A 22,715-nucleotide genomic window follows, 5' to 3' on the forward strand; every position below is an offset into this window, starting at 1 on the left:
AGAACATACAACATTAGGCTACGCAAAAGTTATCAACATTCCCCTTGTTTAGCAGTTTTTAACATTATATATCGGTACGGAGAATGGAAATTAAAAAATTAAAATTAATTAAATTAAATTAAGACTTCTTTTAAAAAAAAATAAAAATAGAATTAATGCTGTAATCGGATAGGTAAATCTACGCTTTGGCCCCCCAAAAATCGTTTTTAGATAATACAGTGTAAATTAATCATTACTATTACATGATGGTATGAAATACATACAAATATTTCAATCAAACTGGGATTTATAACACTGATTATTCACTTTACGATGGTTCCGAAAGCTAAACAAAAAACAAGAAGAATGTATTATTTAGGTACTATTACATAATATTCCATTACAAAAGGATAATCTCAAAAGTGTTCATTTAACAAGTAAATAAATAATTTATACAAGATCCGCAACATGCAAAACTTCTATGTAAACTAAAACATAATACAAATTAACGGGATATAATATCGGAATATAAATCACGAGAGTTCTAATACATAATAACTATTACGTTATCAAAATCAATGAACGTTAATAAAATATTAAATATAAGCTTATATGATTTCAAATTTTACATCAATGATGCTATTTCCCTGATCACTGACAGACATAAAAATTTAGTACAATTCATACGTATACTAACAAAAAATTATAGCAAATTAAAATCAATTGACAGCCTTCATTTTCAACCAATGAAACGTAAATGGAATTAATACAGTACTATAAATAAAAACGTATTAATTCTAAATTCAAGTACATGTCATTTTTAAATTACTCTTCAACTTATAATCAAAACAAAAGTGTTCGAGCAAAATTATAATACAAGCGAGATTTTTGAATTTAATTAATTTTTATAAATCTAGGTTTATCATTATTATTATTTTTTTAATTTATTATTTTACTATCATAAAATTGCAAAAAAAGTAACAAAAGTTAGAAAAGCGTACTCTTTTAATACTGGATCAAAATACGCCTCAAAATGTGTTTTTTTATTTGTTATTACGTTTTCCTTAAATGTAATCGGATTTTTAAACATCGTTTGATAATATCTATTAAATAATGCTTATTATCAGAATTATAACAAGATTTGTTGCAGTATAATATAAAAGTTCACAACTTTCGCTGACTAGCTGTTTACCAAATCCATTGTAAGATTCCATAACGGGTTAAATATACCCATAATTATTGAAATGATAATTTAATTGAACCCACTCTATAGCGCGTGCGCCCTTATACATATATATATACATACATACACACACGCATTGTCAAATAAAACTCTAAATTTCAGCGAAAATCAGAAAGTATCATGCATCAAAGCACAGTTTGTAATTTTTGTTAATTTGATCTAAAATGGAAGTAGTATGCTGATAAACCAAGCAGTGGCCTCAAGTAAACAAATAGAACATGGATTGACATACTGTATAAATAACTGCAAAGAGAGAGAAAGAGAGCGAGGGAGAGTGTGTATGTGTGTGAATATTCATCAAATACAATAACTAAAATTATTTATGAGAAATTGTTAATAAAAGAAAAAATATATAAGAATTCTTCAGATACAAAATTCATGCAACGCTTAGAAATATAAAATACTGACATTAAGTTCTTTAATGAAAAAATCCCTTTAGGCACGCCGAAGACGAAGGTAGATTTCACCAATGCTAAGTAGGGGATAAAAAAGATTTCCACCTTAAAGTTAAGAAAAACTTCAAATTTACTCAATACAACATTGGTTGCATGAGAAAAAAGTTCCACAAGTTTAGCATACGATAAGAAAGTATAAGAACATCTTACAACTGCAACTAAATTTTGGCCATTCCTTACAGTAAGGGTTGGAAATACCAAAACTTGTTTCAGACAAACGTTTTACGTAATGTTTAGAGGACTAACGACTACTTTAAACCAATTCAATACTGTGCGTATGAAGGGAGGTATGATTTTTTTGTCGTCGAAACCCCATTTTATCCAGCTCCTGGGCCAATGGTTGGTGATATAAAAAAACTTTACTTCATAAGTTTTAGGCTCTTACGCAAAGAATAGTAGGAACTTTAAACAAATTTGATATTTTATTTAGTAAAATAAAAAAAGTTTACAAGTACACCAACCACTGACCCACGGGGTGGAAAAAATGGGGTTTTTAAAACAAAAAAAATCATACCTCCCTTAACAGGCACAATATCGAATCGAATCGGTTTAAAGTGGTCGTTAGTCCTCTAAACATTACTAAAACTTTTGTCTGAAACAAGTTCCTTGGGCCGGTCCAACTGTTTGATATGACGCCACTAAGTGTCTGTTTACTCTAACGAGCCTTCCCACCTACCGGCTGGAAATACGGCATGGCGGTCGGCTCGCCGGTCAGCTCTTTTGAGTTATTTTATTTTTGCCCTTTGACACCACGCCCGAACATTTCTGTCGAGACGCGATGTCGGATCTTTTCTCATTTTTCGTTTAGTGTCCTAGCATCCTCTGAACTCCCCAGTGGATCTTTGAAGCTGACATACCAAGGCATGTCGGCCATCACCACTGAGGCTATCCGCCCTACCCTACTCTAAAACCCCCTTCGCCGCTAGTCCATGTCCTTTTGTTTGATCACTTGTCTTACATAGTCATTCACCCGTTTCCACTACAATTCATTGCCGAGCATGTAAGTTATCAATTCTACCGGTCTTTTCCCTACGATTCCAGCTTCATTTCTCAAGGTGTTCCATTTACCGCAATCAAAAAAGGTATGGTCAGCGGTGTCATCCTCGTTGCAGTACATGCATTTGGATTTTGGTCTTCTTCCGATCCTAATCATAGATAATAACAGGTAATCATTGAAGTTACCATGGTCAGTAAACAGCTGCGACGTATAGTAATTGATCTCGCCAAACCTCCTGCTATGCCAAGCTAGTAAGTCGGGTATTAGTTTTTTAGTTCGTCTAGCAACTATTATTCTCTTCTCTTCAATCTTTCCATTAGCCTGTTTTTGGCCTCATGTCTATTTAATCCCTGTGCTATCTCTCTTCTTTCTTCAACTTGCAATTCAAGCGGTGATGTGGAAGACAGTACGCACAACGCCTCATATGAAACTGTCCTATAAGCTGAAATCACCCCTAGTAACAGCTTCCTATGGACTTTGACCATTCTTATCAGATTACTCTTACACCTTAGAGAAGGCCCCCAGACTGGCGCAGCATATAACATAGAGGAAGTCACTGCCGATACTATCAGGCTACCTTTTAGACGCTCTTGGAGCTCTTTGCGAAGTCAAAATAATTTTGAGCGCCTTAGCCATATTTTCTGCCTTCTTGCAGCTGCTAATAATGTGTTCGGTAAACCGACAATTCTTCTCAAATGTCACCCCTAGGTATTTTAGCTTACGTACCTCGTTTATTCTTTCTCCCTCTATCGTTACATTAATCGGCTCAATCTGCTCCTGCCTGTTAGTAAGATATACTGAAATTTGTCAGTAGCTAATTCTAATCCTCTTGCTATCAACCATTGAATTATTACCTCTTCTGCCGTTTTAGCCCGTTCTTGTATCCCCAACTCAGTTTTGCCCTGTACTAAAATGGCAAGATCATCCGCATATACAATGACTTGAACCCTGTCGGGAAATTCAAGCCGCAACACTCCGTCAAAATCTATCACCTATAACAGTGGGCCAAGAACAGGTCCTTGTGGTACTCCACAATTTAATTTAAAACAAAACCTCTGTTCCTGCGCATCTACAAAACACCATCTCTCGGATAAATACTCCCATATTTGTCTACGTAAGTAAGGACTTACTCCCTTCTCCTCCAATGACCTTATTATAACTTGCCATCTAATAGACCCAAAAGCGTTTTTAACATCTAGTGAAAAAAACAGTGGGATACCTCTAATTCTTCACGTACCTGATCTGACCTCTGCCGCCCAGTCTATAACTCTCTTAATTGCTTGAACAGTGGATAGATTTTTCCAGAACCCGTATTGGTTTGGAATAATTTTAACGCCCTCTTCTATTTTCTTGATAATTCGACCAGCCAGCATCTTTTCAACTATCATACCCATAGTGTTAATTAGACTTAATGGTCTGTAATCTACTACCTTCTTCCAGCACTTGGAAAACTCTTATTTTCTACTCCGAAACTGGCCACTTCTAACATCTCCCAAGGTACTTTACTAACTTGCCCTTTCAATAATGCTGCACGAATCCTATCTGGTCCAGGACTCTTCTTATTTCCTAGTTCTTATTTCCTAGATGACCAACCACTGATTGTACCTCTGCTAGAGTCAATCGCCTGCTTTCGCATTCTATCCTTCCTTCTACCTCTTCCTCTGCACAAGGGAATAAGTCTGTGACTTGTATCTCTGCCTGTATGGCAATCGTCTACCGAAACGTTTCGTAACTATCTTAAAAGCCTGCCCCCAAGGGTCGCTATCTAGTTCTTTGCAGAGTATTCTCCAATGATCCCGTTTTGACTTTGTAATTATCTTGTTTAATGTCCGCCTGGTCTCCAAATATCTTGCCGCCGCTGCTTCATGTTCACCCCCACCAGTTCTGCTTAGTCTTTGCTTTTTCCGCCTGCATGTTTGTAATAGTTGTCAGCCCCGCTATCTCTTCTGAGAAAGTTTTGATACTACCAACCCTTACGGCAAGGGATGACCAAAATGTTGCTGGAATTATAAGAAGATGGGGGCTTGTCGTATGCTAAACATATGAAACTTTTTTCACGTGCAATCATTGTCGTATTGAGTAAATTTGAAGTTTTTCTTAACTTTAAGGTAGAAATATTTTTTATTCCCTAAAGGCACCGGTGAAATCTACCTCCGCCTACCGGTGTGACGAAAGGAATTTTTTTTATATCTAATCTTTTGAAAAAATATTTATTTTTCGTTCGTTTGTTTTTAATTTATCAAAAATGGAAACGAAAAAAATTATTTTTACTATAGAATTAAAATTTTCCCATTCTTTTGCTCATTTATGCATATTAATAAAAACTACTTCGTTTCGGATTTTACTATCTATCACAATTAAAAGTTAATCTATTTTACTTCACTATATTTATCTAAGCTCCTTAATAAAATTTATATTACGAAGAAAAAATTATGTGAACACCATATAACTTCGTTGTACGCCAATTAAATTACATATACACTTTTTTTTTTAAATGAAAAGTGCATAAAATTTTATTTCATTAATAAGTTTTGATATTTTTTCATTTTATTTTTATTGTTATTGAATTATTATTTATTGTAAAAGAAATTGACAATCAGAGGTTAATAATTATTAGTAAATCAATATATTAAAATTAAAAAAAAGGTAAAAAAAGGGAGTTGAAGTCGGATTTGAACCGATGTGCCTTTCCCTTGTAACTTCCAGATATTTCATTAATTAAAATTTTATTTGGCTATTAACCTGAAACCAATAAGTACCACTATTACATATCGTTATAGTATATTATTATATATCGTTGAAAAGCTCTCAATGAGGGCTTATTACTGCAGTTAACAAAAAGTCCGCAATCCAATTTTTTTGGATTTTCGGCTTTTTCGGACACTTATGATCCAGTGGATTGCAATCAAAAGGGCAGGTGGACAACTAGATGTTACAACAGTCCTAAATCCAAAATTTCAACATCCTACGGCTAATCGTTTTTGAGTTATGCGAGATACATACGCACATACGAACGTACAGACGTCGCGCCGAAACTAGTAAAAAATGGATATTTCCGTTGAAATCTGAAAACCGAAATTTTTCGCGATCATAATACTTCCTTCACTTCGTACAAGGAAGTAAAAAATAAATTTAATGAAACCACTAAATTAAGCTACTTTAGAGAATATTTTAGGTATTTTATAGTCTACTCTACTGAGAAACGCAGAATGCTTTCATTATGCAGCAGAGAATGTAATCAAGAAATAAACATACATGCTTAATAATATTAGAGGACATCTACATTATCCACAATTCATTTATTTATTTTTCAGACGAAATGTAAATTAAAATAATATTTTAAAGTACTATACATTATACCATTCTCAATAAAAATAAAATTTCAAACAAGATCATTCTACCCAATAAATAAAATAATATTTTGAAGACAGTTCATTTTAGCGGCAATACTCGTTCAGAAAAGGATATTTTTACAGCTAATATTTTCAGTTTACAAAAAACTTGAAGTTTGTAGATACGGCCTTATATTATAAGCATGCTAAAAGTATTCTTCTAACTATGCTTGAACGAAGGATACTTCGTTCAAGGAAGTAAACAGGTATATACCATTCACAGTTATATACACTTACATAAATTCTTTTAATTACGTTTTAAAAAGAAAATAACTTTACCAATTATCAATAAGTACTCTCTCTCTCTCTCTCTCTCTCTCTCTCTCTCTCTCTCTGTGTGTGTGTGTGTGTGTGTGTGTGTGTGTGTACATATAAGAAAACCCCAACATTAGAAAATGATATTTTCGTACTCTTCATACCTGAAAACGTAAAGAAAATTCATTTTCACCCCATGTGACCGAAAATAATACCGTACTTTCTTCGAAAAGTTGGTAAAAAACACAAAATAGATTCTAAGCTAAGCATCTAATTTAAGCCACCCTGTAGTTAAAAACAGCTCAAAAGAAAGTTTAAAAAAATGGTTAATTGAATAAAAGGCTTTTAAAGAAATTTAAAAAAAATATATATATATATTCCTTTTCTCTTAAATAAAATCACTCAAACCCTGCATCAACTCATTTAAAAAAAAATTACAAAAAAAAAAGTTTAATCGGTGAAATAAGTAAAAAAAACTTGCAGAATTCTTAAAGAGGGGTTGGCTCAAAGTCTACGCCATTGATAAGGGTTTAGATTTTTCTCACATAGTTACATTAAATTAACATAACTAGTAACGTCTCTTAAAGTAGTAACTAATTTCATTACTTCATATTTTTGATAACTATATTAAATAAAGTATTTTTTTTTATATCTAAAGATAATCCAGTTTGATATAAAAAGAATTTCTTAGATTTGATTTGCAGAAATGAAAGGTAATCCGCAGAATTCGCAGAGTTTGTGTTTTTTTTTCAAATTACCATAGAAAATATATTTAAAAAAACAACTGAAGAAACTTATGCGAAATTTAAAACGATAAAATCTAGAAGCTTAATTTACCAAAATATTTCTTTGACTTTTATATCTTCAGCCAATATAATAATTTTTTTAACGAATTAAAAAATTAAAATTTCTGAAATGGTATTTATTAATGGAAAAATATTTTTTTTTCTATCTCGGTTAAAATATGACAAAAAATTAATTAAAAAAATTATGCGATTTTAAATTAATTATTTCCTGCTACAATAAATTAAACCAGATTCACCAAGTTATCATATCTGTTTAGTGGTTTACAACATCAGTTTTCCTATATATATATATATGTAATTCTATTAATAACTTATTTCCGTTTTTACTACGATTATTTCAATAAGTTCTAAGTGGTAATCAACATGGGTCATTATGATTATTATTTGCGTATTATTAAAATAAGTGAGTTCAGCTACATTATGAGATTTACAATTTTTATCTGCTACATTTTAAAAATTGTTTAAATTCTTAAAATATATAGTATATGAACTCTACATTTACATATGTACTTTCTTATTTTTAATACTTTTCATTTTAAAAGTAATAAAACTATTACTGTATACAAGCAAACGTTTTTACTTCTACAATTTTTCCTTCAATTTACATGTAAATAAAATACAACATATATACACAGTATAAATATATATATGTATATACATATAAAGTTAAATCTGTTTGAAAAGTACGCAATTAGTATAAACATTTTTACCACTCTTCATAAACTTGTATTTCACCCGGCGGCAGGTCCCTTACACCACTGCTGTCTATTCATTACTGGCCCAAGCCTTCGTCACCTTGTACTTTCAGCTCTTTACGTCATTTATTAAATTCATCCTTCTTCTTCCTCGCTTCCGTTTTCCTTCTACTTACCCTTCCAAATGAAACTGTCAAGAATTTACTACCTCTAATCACATATCTTAACCACTTTTCTTTTCTTTTGTGTACTTTCCGCATAAGTGCTCTTTCAATTTTAATCGTGTTTATTACTTCCTCAATCCTCCCTTTACCCATCCGTTTTACTTTCTCCATCCGTTTCCGTTTACATATTTCAAAAGCTTCAACTCAATCCCTCTCATTCTTTCTCATCGTCTTGAGTTTCAATTGCAAACAAGACATTCCATAAATAGCATTTGCTAACCTCTTCCTTAACTCTCCAGAATTTTACTAGATAATTTTCTCTTCTTAATGAAGACTTCCTTTGTTACCGCTATCCTTCCTTTTATGTTCATTGTGCTCTACCAGTCCTCTGTCACCATAGTACCCAAATATCTTTTTTTTACTTTTCCTACTCTTCCTTCACTTGTCCTTAAGTTTAATTCTTTGTCGTTTACATCCGTTGGTTTAAATTTTCCAATATTTCTTTTCAATTCTTCTTCCCAGGCAGTTAAAAATATTAGAAGCGCGTGTACGTAATTATTTTACCATTACACATTTCAATATTAAGCGTATGAATTAAATTCAACTACTAAGTAGAGAACGTTAGTAGAATGAATTCGCCATAAAAAGGGACACATTAATTTGCTACTTTCAATATGAAATTATTATCTGAGCTATGAGTGGCACTAGTTAGAATTGCCTTCTCTGAGATTAATTACGTGCATTACATAATCGGTCCACATTGGTGGAAAGAGTAAAAGTGACATCTCTTAGGGCTAAATATCACCCGGATATGAGTGGAGTCGGTTAATATGCAACGATGAAGTAAATAAAACATTAAGAAACCACTTCATTCTTCACTTTCCTTAATAATCATGTCATGTGATGTTCGTTATTATTGGAAAATTTACTATGCCGCCAGCTCCGTAGCTTATAAACTCATTACGATTATGGTATTTAACATACAACTAACATAAATTAAATTATTGATATTTACAAGAATAATAGATATCAAAGCTATATTAATACGGTATCTCATGAAAACGAAATTATAAAATGAAGTAAACAACTGCATAAATACTATTCGCTACATATTTTACAGGATAAATCCTGATTAATATAGATTTATATAACGTAAATCAATCTTACGTCAGGCATACATGAAATAAATGTGGTTGAAACTAATATTAAATTAATTTACTGATATTAAAGCAAAAAAAGGTGTGTGTATATGTATGTGTGCGCGCGCTCATTCAAGTTGACACATGAATTTAGACGGAACGCTGCATAATTCAGAAATCAAGGATCAAAGGAAACATAATCCTATTTACATAACACAGGGAATCGTTCTATGTAATGTACTCATATACGCGCGCGCACAAACATACTGTGTATTATATACATACATATATATATATTTTGCATGTGAGTGTGTGTGTATGCATTAAAAGATCTTTCCCACCGTATTAGTCCAAAATATTGAAATCGGAACATCGAAAAGCACGGGTTATCAATTTGAGAACTGCAATTAAAAACTTTCAGACTAATTAACACAGGTCAATTACAACTTACACATATTAAAAAAAAACTTGAATAAAAGAATTGCTGAAAGATAGTACGTAATACAAAATAATCAAATTTCAAAGGAAAACTCAGTTTTTTATTTACATGTCTTATGCCTGTACATACAAATATCGAAGTGTAAGCGCAAAAAAAATATGCTTAAAACAAACAGCATATGAAACAAAACTCAAAATTATTATTATTCTATAATATACTACTGCAAATTTTTCCTTATCTATATCTCGGTTCATGAATTAAAGTTCTAATATTTAGTGAACGTATACTCTGCGCTCTCTACTACCGGCAAAACGGATCTCCACAAAAACTTATAAAAAATGTATGGTTTCTACCGAAGGTAAAAACAGAGTAAAAAGTAGAATAATATAATCAAACTAAAATAGAGCATTCCCTGACGTAACCTGAACACCAGAAATACAGCATAGTAATATTACTCGTACTTCATAAAGAGAGATATAAGTTTCCATTTTCCTTTTCTTTTAAAATAGACTGTGGAACAACTAAAAAAAAAAACTGTCAAAATCATACTTTCATGGCATTGGTTATTTATTAATATATGGAAAAATAATTTATAATGTGAAAAAAGTGACGTGTTAATAAGAGTTTATAAAAACTATAAAAGTTTCAAAAAAATTTAAAAATCGATATTTTTAATCAATGATCGGCTTTCCCCTCAATATAGCTTTTAAAAAAGCTATCTTTTAAAAAAAAGATTTTTGGGAAAGGGGAGAATATATTCTTTTAAATGGTAAAATAAGCATATACACATGCATTGAGATTAATATAAAGTGGGGTACGTTTGCAAAACTTTGAGAAAATTTACCCCAAAAACCCTGAAGATAGTGACTCCAAACCTTATCAATAAATTACCTCATATACACAAGTCTCTGAGCCAAATTTCATGAAAACTGGTTTATCCAGTAAAAGATTATTAAACTTCAAACACACCGATACACGTACATATGTAAATGTGAATATTACCTCTCCTTTCTTTATTTTTTTTTGGGTTCCTGGGTCATGAAACATAGAAAATCCCATACCCCATTTTCTGATTACCATACTTTCCTTCTTGCAGTAAAGCTCTAGAACTATAAAATAATAATAAATCTAGAAGAAAATAATATTATCGCTTTATTAATGAAAACTTGATCACTAATTTTTATGAACTGTTACGCCAGTTACTATCAACAGGAAATATTTTCAAGTAATCTTATGAAGGTTAAAATATTTAACCGTATATATAGATAAAAATTATTTATCCGTATTATTACTTGAACTACTTTCCTTTTTTTTAAATTACAAATTACACTGACATCACTGTGTAAAAACAAAATAAGAAAATGAAACTTACGTACTGGGCTTCGAAATTAAGTTTCATAAGCGGCAAAATAAACTCATTTTGCCGCTATTAAGAAACTTAATTTCGAACAATAAACAAAATTTATTATGTAAATTAGTTCATAAGGAAATTTTTTCCTGAATGGTAGTAGATAGTTTATATAATGCGCGTAACTTGGGTCAAAGGAGTCTTATAACTTCACTCTTGTAACTGGATTAAAACTATTAGAATGTCCTGATCCGTTCAGTAAGTATATCAGATGTAAAGACTATTGTGGAATTAGCCGACAAAAACTAAATAAGTCGGCATGACTTCTTGCCGACTTATTTCTGGTTATATCTGATGGCAGGCGACTGTCTGCCACCAGACCAACAGATATAACCAGAAATGTACTAACTCTACTAACCTCAATATGCACATAATATGGACACTGATATGCACTCTTAGAACCCAAAATGTGGGTGAAGAGATAAGGAAAAGGAATGGCCGACGATTAAGGACAAAGGAATTTACAATGAATATTTAAAAGGAAATTCCAAGGAATTTATTTACAAAAAATTGCAAAAATAGACAAAAATCTAATCTGGAGCACGGCTTTAAACCAGGAACTTAAAGTTGTAGGTAGTAGACCGTTGGGAAATTGATACATTTTGATCCACATTACGATCAGCAGTGATAAACAAGTTACTGTCGTCTTGCTAAAAAATATATTCTCCAACTTCAGATATATAAGTAAACAGTCTCAGATATTCAGAAGGTAACTCTACCCTATTCTCGGGGATTGTGTTATTACCGGTAAAATAGCAGCCAGACATATTACACAGAAATATTCCCTACTAGTATATAAATATAAACTTCATCAGATAATTACTCAGTTGGTTATACCTTTTTTTCTTCACAGACAATATGTTGTGATTATATCTACATCTTGATATATCCTTCCTCTCTTTTCACATCATGCATAAACATGACTTTTCCGCTTACGGTACTTCCTTTCCTTGCTCCTTGTGATAAATCCTTTTTTCATATTCCTTCCTCGTACTCGAACGACTTTTAACTAATTTATAACTGTCCACGGCCGAAAAAAAAATTGTATTATTATTATTATTCTGAAAAGATTGTTATGAATTTGCATATATTTCTGGGAGGTTTGTATGTTAGAATTAAACAGCGGTAAGCATCTTACACCAGGAACCAGTCATTCTCAAATATAATAACTATTCTCAAACTCAACTAGCATCTCTTGCCAGGTTTAGTGAAACAAGTGAGCGCATTGTTCGAATGTACTGAATTCATAATGAACACCATTACTTTCAAAGAAATAAACCCTAAATAGTAAGTAGGCTACTGTTTTTACCATAAATACTGTACTAGCATTGTAGCCACCTTTCAAATTCGTGTAATAGAAGAAAATAAGTGACTCCTTTCTGAGGTTAAACAATGCGTTACCAATATGGAAAGAAAGTTCTGAATCTTATATCGTTAATTATTTTAACAAGAAAGATCAATTCGTTGATTTACTACCATCATCGGGATCTTTCTTAAGGTCGTGAACCATTTAAAGTAATTATGATAAACGAAATAACAGTAGGAGTTGTTTTTTCCTATAAAAAGACCCTTCTCGTGAACTGAACAGTATCTTCTAAGATTTCTCAGTTCTATAAAATACGTCTATCATTCACGAAAATTAATTTGAATCTTTCAAAAGTTCACCTCAAACTGACGCGTTTACCACAATTATTATAAGATAGTAAAGATACAGATTAGGAACACAGCTATTTATCTTGTACTTATTACATTCCCTCCACCGTACTTGAAATATAGGTACATATTTATAAGTAATACATATTTAATCTAGTCTTAAAATAATATGTATTACTAAAAATAATATAATAATATGTATTTCTTATATGTATATAATAATATGTATTTCTTAAAATAATATATATTACTCAAATTACAGCGCTCAAATAGCAAGTTACATGTGCTTGTACAGCTAACTACACTAAAAAGTGTTCTCCAAAAAGTTCTCCAAAAGTTCTCCATATCACCGAATAGACTTCATTCAAAATTTTATTTTCTGTATAGAATTCACATCTCGGGATAAATCTATAATCAAATATTTAGTTTTATGTTACTTAGATTATGTTGAAGAAGACTAACAAGAAATTTCTTTAACACGTATATGTTATAGATACGAAACGAAATGAGATTTACATTTCTTTGTTCAACGACTAATCAATTCAATTCTATATACGCATTTCACTTTGTTCTGTAAGTAAAGAAAAAATGATAAGAGGTGGGTAGTTTGTGAAAGGTAGACGTATATTATATTGAAGGTAGGGGATTTGCTTCAGTTTTGCAACAAAAAAAAAAATAAAGAGAAAAAATAAGTTTGAAATAAAATTTCTACTCGCTGTCTCTTATTTATTATACGAATGTAGCCTCTTGTCAGTTCCCAGCAACAGTAATAAATCTTATTCGTCTGAAATAGTTTGGATTATATTGCAAGGAAATTGATTTTATATAATTCTCAAATAGAATTTTTTTAAATTTACAAATATACATTCTGGCAATTTCTACGTTAAGACCACTTATTTTCTTTCCAATTTAAAAATAACACCTTATTTTAAATACAAATAAAGAGTAACGTTATGCAGTTACTGAAATAAAGTGGATCAAAACACTTCGGTAAGAAACTGTTAAGAAATTATTTAAAATCAAAACCTTCAATTGTTAAGCAATCATCATCAAGAAGCACAATACAAAAAAAAATTAGCTAAAAAAAAACTGATGCTTAGCTTAAGAAAAAAAAAATAACAGAAACTTTAACTGATAACTAAACAATATTTGCAATAAAATACTATGACAAAAGAAGTTTTTAATAAGAAAATAAAACGCAAATTACTATTTTAATTATTGGCGATTACAATCAAAAATATAATTTCAGTATATAAACAAATAGAAAATTTAGATCTCAACTCAGACAACCTAAAGAGATATCTCCGCCCACCAACAGAATTTTAAGGCAAAGGATAATAAATTAATGTTCTGATGATTAAACAGATGAAAACTTTTACCTAAGGAATTTAAAATTCAATAAGGCTACTGGATATTGGTTCCCTGACTTTATTCACCAATAAAGTTTCTGGTTCATTATTAATAATGTAAATTTCCCAAACATCTAATTTTTGCTTATTAAGTACATTTTATTAATTCAAGTCTGCGCAAAAAATAACTAACATTTATTTCAAATAATGACGTTAAAAAGATAGTTAAATAAACGTTTAAACCTTTCCACTTTAAAATCTTGTTCGTATGTAAAATACACTATAGCTTTTAAATTTTAACTAAAAGCAATTATTAAATTAGGAGAGAAGCTACAGTAATTTTCTCTAGCTCAGTTATTAAATTCGATTAAGTTCATTTGTACCTAATGTGAATAGGTTTATTAAATAACGAAACGAAATTAAAAGTTTAGCATAATATTAACTATTTTAATGTTTAACAAATTCTTCTAATTGCGTACTTTGAGTTTAATATTTATAAATTTATTTTGTCTAAGAGCCACCGATTAAAAGCTGGGAGACAATAATATTTTATTTATTCAATGATTTTAATAAAAATATCTATCAAATTATTTTAGATATCTTATGCATATGCATAAATAAAATAAACTTTCTGAAAAATATGTTATCTGATATTTATAATTACAAGCAAATATTTTGAACAACAATTTAGCTACATTATAAAAAATCTGAAGATTTAAAATTTTTACTCTTTAAATGTACCCATTGATTTACTTTTTCCTTTTCAAAAATTGAAGAAGGTAACAAAACATTTGTTGCCAACATCATAATTCATAATCAATAATCATATATTGAAATTCAAAACTTTTTACAACTGTAATTCTTAATCTATTTTAAATTTATTTTTCTATCCAGTAGCACCGCTAATTACTTAGGCCAATTTATGTATTAATTAAAGTAATATTTTTAATTCGCTTTAACACATACGTGTGAACGAACGTACACTTACAGATCAGAGTAGGTAATAATATATTTCACTATCGCACACCCACCCGTAGGTTACTGGTCTTTCAAACAAAACATGGACAATTTACTAAAGGTTATATTGTTATAAACACACAAAAAACCTAAACTGTTCATTCACTGGAAGCAAACTGCTGTTCACGTAAACAAACACTTCACGCGATCGACGTGAAACTTGTTTATTTACCAGTATCTATTATCTGATTCAGGTTAAATAAATTAGATATATTACTGCGACATATACAGTATTAATTGGAGCTGATATAAAAAAAAATACCTTTAATTTACTACTCACAACATTCACTGTAATGTGGTTTATCTGCCTATCAAACATGTTCTAGAATGGTTTAGCTAAACCAAGATAAACAACGATTACAAATACACCAAATGAATTGGGGTTTTTTATCCTGATAAAATTAATAGAAAGAAGTAGCTTCCAAAACTTCATTATTTGAAAGTAAAAATTAACATATGCCATGTACCATGAATGTACCACGTACCATGTATGTAATCATCGGAATACCGGTAAATTTATATAAATCTTCAATTGTTTAACATTACAATGAACTTCGATTACAGATTACGACAATCTCTTCGATAATTCTAATCTTACAAAAGGAATGTAGTTTAACTGAATTTTTTCTATAAACCAATTTCTTCTTTTTAATTACAGAAAGTAATACTTTACTAACAATTTGTGTGTGTGTGTGTGTGTGTGTGTGTGTGTGTGTGTGTGTGTGTGTGTGTGTGTGTGTGTGTGTGTGTGTGGGTGGGTGGGTGGGTGGTTGGGTGTTTGTGTAATTTTATATACATATATATGCAACCAAAGATGGCCACCATTGGGATCTCAGAAACTATAAGTTTTTTGAGAAACCTTCCCTAGATTTTTTTCTATATTAAAAATGCAATAATACTGTTTTTGAAATCTTTACTCTTTTTCCAGTACGGCGGCCTACTTCATTATTTCAAATGGAAACGTCTAAACGTTTTAGTGCCTTTTTGGGATAAAAACAGTGTTTTAAGACATTTTTATTCTTGGCTATTTTACTCAAAACGCAGCTCTTACGGTGCTATGTGCTGATAATTATAAAATGAAATATGGTAGATTATTTAAACAGAAAAACCTAATGTATTAGTTACCTTGCTTGCCAAATAACATTTTTAAAGTTCAAAAATTAAGTTAAGCGGAATAAAATAAAGATAAAATTAAAAGTATTTTGCCTTGAACAGTGTGGTTTAAGTTTTATATATTAGGATGGAAAAATTACAACAGAATTGCAGTGTCAATTTCAACAGATTTTCAAAATGGCCACCATTAGTAAAAATCCAAGCAGTCGTTTTCCTGGAAACATAATGACGTTTCCAGCTTTCAACAATGTTTTGAACAAAATTTCGACTACTTTAGTTATTTCTTCCACGGAAGCATACCGAGATGTGTACAACCGGTCTTTTTACGTATCCCTAAACAAAATAACCTAACGAGGAAAGGTTTGGATTTCTCGTCGGCCAGAATAGTTCCTTCGTTAGCGATCCATCATTTTGACACGACCATTTACAAATTCCTTTACTTCGTCGTAGTTGTATCCTGGAGCTCCATCTTGTTAAAAATGCATTTGCATTACCAAATCTAAAGGTAAATCACGAATAGATGGTATTAGACGTCTTCAAGCAGCTGACGGTATTGGGCTCCCGTAAAATTTCCCTCGTAGAAATGGATGCCAAAAACTTGATCGTTGATGATGGCGCACCATCAGTTTATAGAAAATCTCACTTGATTTTGCCCTCTGACAATTAATGGATATTCTTTTGACCAATAATAGTTGTTTTTTTCGATCTTGAATTCCATTATTAAAGAAATGGGTTTCATCATTTCAAATAATAATAATAGACAAAAAATTTAGGATAATTTACAACCTGTTTTCCAATCCAGCGGTTTATTCGCATGGTAACTGCGTTACATAAACACAGTTAGCTGATTAAACAGTTATTTTATATTAACGTAGATGTATACACTCCACAGTAGTGAATAATATATAATATATATTTAATACCGCACAGAAACAGGATGATAAAAACAGAGAGGGTTTTCGGTAAATTACATCCATAAATAGTATGCTCGTATTAACGACCGGTTTATGATTATAAAGGGAGTTACGTGGAAACTGATTAAACAGCTATTTTATGAACGTAAATGTATACACATCAGAGTAATGAGTAATATGTATATATTTAATACCGAACCCAAGCCGGATGATATAAACAGAAAGCGTTTGCGGTAAATTACATTCATATATCATATTACCTAACGTCAATCAAACCAGGAGAATACTCTTTCATGAGATGAGTTTAGTTTGGAAAGAGAGAGTAGACCAGGGACTTCTCTTTAAACTGTCATACGCATAAACACTACTAATACATATGATGTACACCGTGTTATCATATTTAAATCATCTACCACTCAATTCAATCCACCCGGATCCGCATAAATGGAGTTTATACAAAATCAGTAATTCAAATAACTCCGCACGCGCATACACAGATTTAAGTTTTCTCTAATAATTTATATCAGCTATACTACCACCAATTGCGCACGCATCTTTTTCCTATAAAAAAAGAAGAAACAGAGCGGATGTATACAAATGTAAATAAAACCAATCGCAAATAACAAGTTACACGGATGTATATTGAATTTTATTATTAGTACTATGAAATAACGAGCAATTTAATAAGGAATAGGTATTTATTTGAATATATTGATCCAAATATAATTCGATATATTTTTCAACTAATTTAATTGATAATAATTAATATAGTTCATTTTTTAAAGTAATTTATCAGCAATCTGTATAAAAATCCCTCTTGTATACTGTTTTTATTAATAAGCAAACCTCTATAAACATACAGAGAAATTTGTAAAATAATTATATTATTTACCTATTTACAAATTTTAAAAAGTTTAAATAACAAGATTTCGTAGTCTGTTGTTAAAAAATTAATAAATAAAAATAAACAAACCAAAGCACTTTTACAAATCTAACAAGAAGATGAAATCATAAAAATTTAGGTTAATCTAAATATACATTAAACGTTTGTTTCCAATGAATTTTTTTTTTATAACGAATAAACTAAAAATTACCGGTCCACTTTTGTAATAGTAAACGCCCATTATATGATACTATAAAGGAGTCCCTAAATGAACTGATATTTTAAATTTGCCACCATTTTTTCGAGGTAAAACCAGAGTAGAGATTTTTATATGCTGTTATCAGTAAACATTGAGGTTAAATTTTGGGAAAGTACACGCTTGAAAAACACATAGAATTTGTAAAAATAACAATTTTGACGAGTTAATAAGGGGTTTTAAAAAATATCATCTTTAATTATGAGGTACATTTTCTTCTTACCGGCTTTGTCAATAAACAAAATTATCAAATCTGGACATAAGAATCCAAGAAAGATTGATGATTTTCCTATGCATCCTCGACGGGTCACGGTTTGGCGGATTTTTGCATGGGTGATTGATTGGACATTACATCTTTGAAAATGAAAATGGAAATGCTGTTGCCGTCAATGAATTTCGATATCATGAGATCATTTCAAACATTTGTGGTCTAAGAATAACGATATGGATGTGGTTTCAATAAAATGGTGCAACATGCCGTACTCCCGATGAAACCATGCAGTCATTGCAAGAAAAATTTAATGGTCGTGTTATCTCGCAGCGAGCTGATATAAATTGGTATCACGATCCCCCCCCCCCACACCGGCGGGGAGAAGATCCCGCCAACGTAGCGTGTCCGGTCGCTACACCACACACCACCCCCTCCGTTCCTTGGATATGAATTGGCAACTAAGATCATGTGATTACCCATCGGGTTGGTCTAGTGGTGTTCGCGTCTTTTCAAATCGGATTTGGAAGTCGAGAGTTCCAGCGTCGTGTCCTAGTAAATGCAGTCACTTTTGTACGGATTTGAATACTAGATCGTGAATACCGGTGTTATTGGTGGATGGGTTTCAATTAACCACACATCTCAGGAATGGTCGAACTGAGACTGTACAAGACTAAACTTCATTTATACTCATATCATCCTCATTCATCCTCTGAAGTAATACCTGAACTGTAATTCCCGGAAGCTACACAGTAAAAGAAAAAAGAAGATTATGTGATTTAACACCAATGGAGCATTTTTCTTTCGATTTATCTAAGGATACAGTGCACATCAATAAACCAAAAACAAATAAGGACCTGAAAGAAGAAATTCGACACAACCCTGCTGACATTTCCCAGAAATTATGTCAACATGTTTTGGAACATTTCGTCAAAAGTGAATACGTGCAGCCAAGGCCGGGGCACTCATTTCTCAGATGTTAGTATCACACATATCTCTGTATCACTACTTTCTAATAAAGCAAAAATATTATCAATTATGAAATAAAAAATGGTGTTTTATTAAAAAAATTAAAATGTAAGCTCATTTTGGGACACCTTATTAGGTAGCCAGTACACAATATTGTCAGAGGTTTGACCTTCAGAAAAAATTAAATTTAAAAAAAAATCACAAGTCAATCAAAACGATCTAGTTTTACATACATAAAAAAAAAACCGATGTCAGGCATACAGGGGAGCTAAGAGCTGTACACGCGCTGCCTTTTAACATTTGAAAGTACTATTGAATATCAGCATGCCGAGCCGCTGAAATACAGTAAGTAATCTTAACAGCACAAACTTATCTAGCATCATCAATTGGTTTACCAGAAAAGGACAATTTCCACAAACAACATTAAAATAAATAGATAAATAATAATAATACTCTGATAGTTGCTTGTCATTAAGAGACTAACACAGATTGTAAAATTAAAAAAAATAAATAATAGAAAAATAATATGGGTTATTTCATTCCTTTCAATCAATAAACAGTGACTCATATAAAATATTCTACAGGCGATATATTTTTTCATAAAATATAAATTAAAATGATTGTAATATTATATTACACTGCTTTAATAATATTACAAGAAATTCATTCATTCTAAAATTTCTAATTGGGTGAGAAATTTGCGTTAAGAATAAAGTAAATTTTATATAAATAAATATATTCTCTTTTACAAAGAATAAGCCATACTGAACGAGTTAGTAGAAATAAAATCGAAAACTCTGAAAATCCGTTAAAAGAATAATTAATCACAACGCAATTTGTTGAAAAATGTATACGAAACAATTTTTTCCTGCTGCATACAGTCTTACTATAAACGATTATCAGCATTTCCTTATATTTGTTTTTGTTTTTTAATTCCTGCTAACATTCTTAATTCTAAGAATACAGAAAATATGATTACCAAATTCACCGACTGTTTAATAATCCAAAGGCCCATTATCGTTTAAATATTTACTGTTTTGCAAAAAGTTATTCAAAGCTTCATCTTTTTGATTTCATCAAAATTTTCTTTTTTTTCAATATTTATTTAATATATATTTTGATATTTTCGTGGGTTTCATAACTAAATTTCAATTATTGAATTAATGAAGTTTATTCAATAATGAGTAAAGGATTATAACTTTAATCTTGTATTGGTGGTAGTAAAATCAAATTACATTCAATATAATAGATTTTATCTTCAGTGAATTACAATATAAACATTCATTTATGTAGATTGTAAACAGGTAGTGCGTCTGAGCAAAACATAAACGTAAATTCTATATTAAGAGGGAAAGCTTAAAATTTGACAATAAACTTGCATGATAAGACGTAATAGTCTCAGCTAGGCGGAGAATAAAATGAGAATTGTAGATACTTGAGGCTATACCACCCTTTCTCTTTCTGTTCCCCTTAAGTCTCTTCTCGCCCCGTTGTAATGCCTCAAGCTGCATGCACTAAGTGGAAACATAGGAGATGAGTGCTCCCCTGAGAGAACAAGACTAGTCTAGTGGTACATCCGGAGAAAGGTAAACATCTTGAAAACAGGAATGAAGGAATGAACCTACAATGCACTCACACACACACACACACACAAACTCAAACATCCACATACTAACACATGAAAAACACGCCCGCGTAAATAGAAGTAAATGGAAAAGAGGATAATTTAAGATAGACAGCGCTAGAGGAATATAAACATGTCGCTCTCTCATCAAATGTAACAAAAATACAAACAAAGAAATATTTAAACTTTGAATGATTAATAAAATAAAAATAATTACTGAATTACATTCTTAAAGAACACAAAATATACCATCATGATATAAACAGAGTTTCATTCTTTCGCCCGGAAAGTTTCGGATCCGAATTCCATCAATGAAAATGTTTTTACACCCCAAAAGTTTCCGTACCGGTTTGCTTCACAGAGAGGATCTGGCCGAAAAAATTATCCTAATTACCTTCGGCCAAACCCCAAAGAAAATGGGAGAAATAGGTTTAAAAGACAAAATATAACTAAAAAATAACAAATTTGAGAGAATTATCACACTGCCATGAAGCAGAATTATGTATTGTTATTTTACACAGAAAATTAAACAGAGTGAACATAAATTATTCAGCGCATTTTAGGGATTAATAAAAAATGAACAAAGCAATGTAACGCGCTTGTTTATTAGTGTAAGTACTACTGTTACTGATGACCCTGAATGAACACGGCGGCGCGATCGTCCCGGAGCAATGGCTACTGGGGCACGCCATGAATTGAACTAAATCAGTTTATTGAAAATGAAAAATAAACAAGTATTGAATATTAGTCAATAATGCGATACAAAAATTATTTAGCTAATAAAATGACTAAGCTATTAATCATTATAATCAAGCTATTAAGCTAATCATTATTTGTTGGTTATAGGCCTATTATTTAATGATGATATTTATTACTATAAAAACAATCAACAGTACTAATACATATTACAACAAGTACATATAAATACAACTCAAATGAAATAATTTGACAACCTTTATTCATATAAGGTGGTCATTCATTTTACAACTCATTTGATGGAGGGAACTATTAATAAAAGTATAAACTTTCGTTTTTGTACTATATACAGTAAGAAATATCGATAAGTACACTAAATAGTTTTAAAGAAATTATTGTCTGAAATTAAACAAAATGTTAATAAATTTTATTTGGGAAAATAATTTTTGCTATTTATGAAAATAGCTATCTAGCTTTTATTTTTATCGTACGCCTGTACTAGTCGACAGGGGAGGTGCATGTTCACAGAGTTTACGAACTCCTGATTTGTTCAGTCACGTTCCAGTGGTACTACTAAAGGAATTGTGACTTCTGCCGTGAGATTAGATTCTTGTTTTAAACATTATGATCTGTGTGTATGGACGCAGACGCTTATCATGTTAGTGTTACACAACATATTATATTATTTATTAGGCTTTATCTATATTAATGAATTAATTCCTTTGAATTAATTCTTTGTATTCAAATGATAAAGATGATAAGTTTTTCATTTAAAGTTTTTCCATGGCGCCCTACCCTAAGTAAAAGTATTACTTTTAAGTAAGAGATAAAAATAAATAAAATTCGTGTATCTACATTATTTTTTTACTTCATTAACATTAAATTAATAATTATAAATATCTTGGTTCAATTAATTATGAAGCTATTATAATATTTCGCGGCGCCAATGTTAAGAGGTCGCGGATCCCCGGGGGCCGCGGCGCACAGTTTGGAAATCGCTGAATTAATTCATGTCATTTCAATTGCAATGTGGAAAAATAAAACAACAGTTTTTCTTTTAC

The 22,715-nt window shown here is 31.0% G+C and overlaps 1 protein-coding gene across 5 annotated transcripts in view; it reads right to left on the reverse strand.

Moving 5' to 3' along the window:
• LOC142322087 (low-density lipoprotein receptor-like) overlaps positions 1-22,715 on the reverse strand; it is an 871,174-nt gene that overhangs the window by 628,553 nt on the left and 219,906 nt on the right. The window lies entirely within an intron of this gene.

Source organism: Lycorma delicatula, chromosome 3, assembly GCF_047948215.1.
Source record: "Lycorma delicatula isolate Av1 chromosome 3, ASM4794821v1, whole genome shotgun sequence".
In the NCBI taxonomy this organism is placed as follows: Eukaryota; Metazoa; Arthropoda; class Insecta; order Hemiptera; family Fulgoridae; genus Lycorma; species Lycorma delicatula.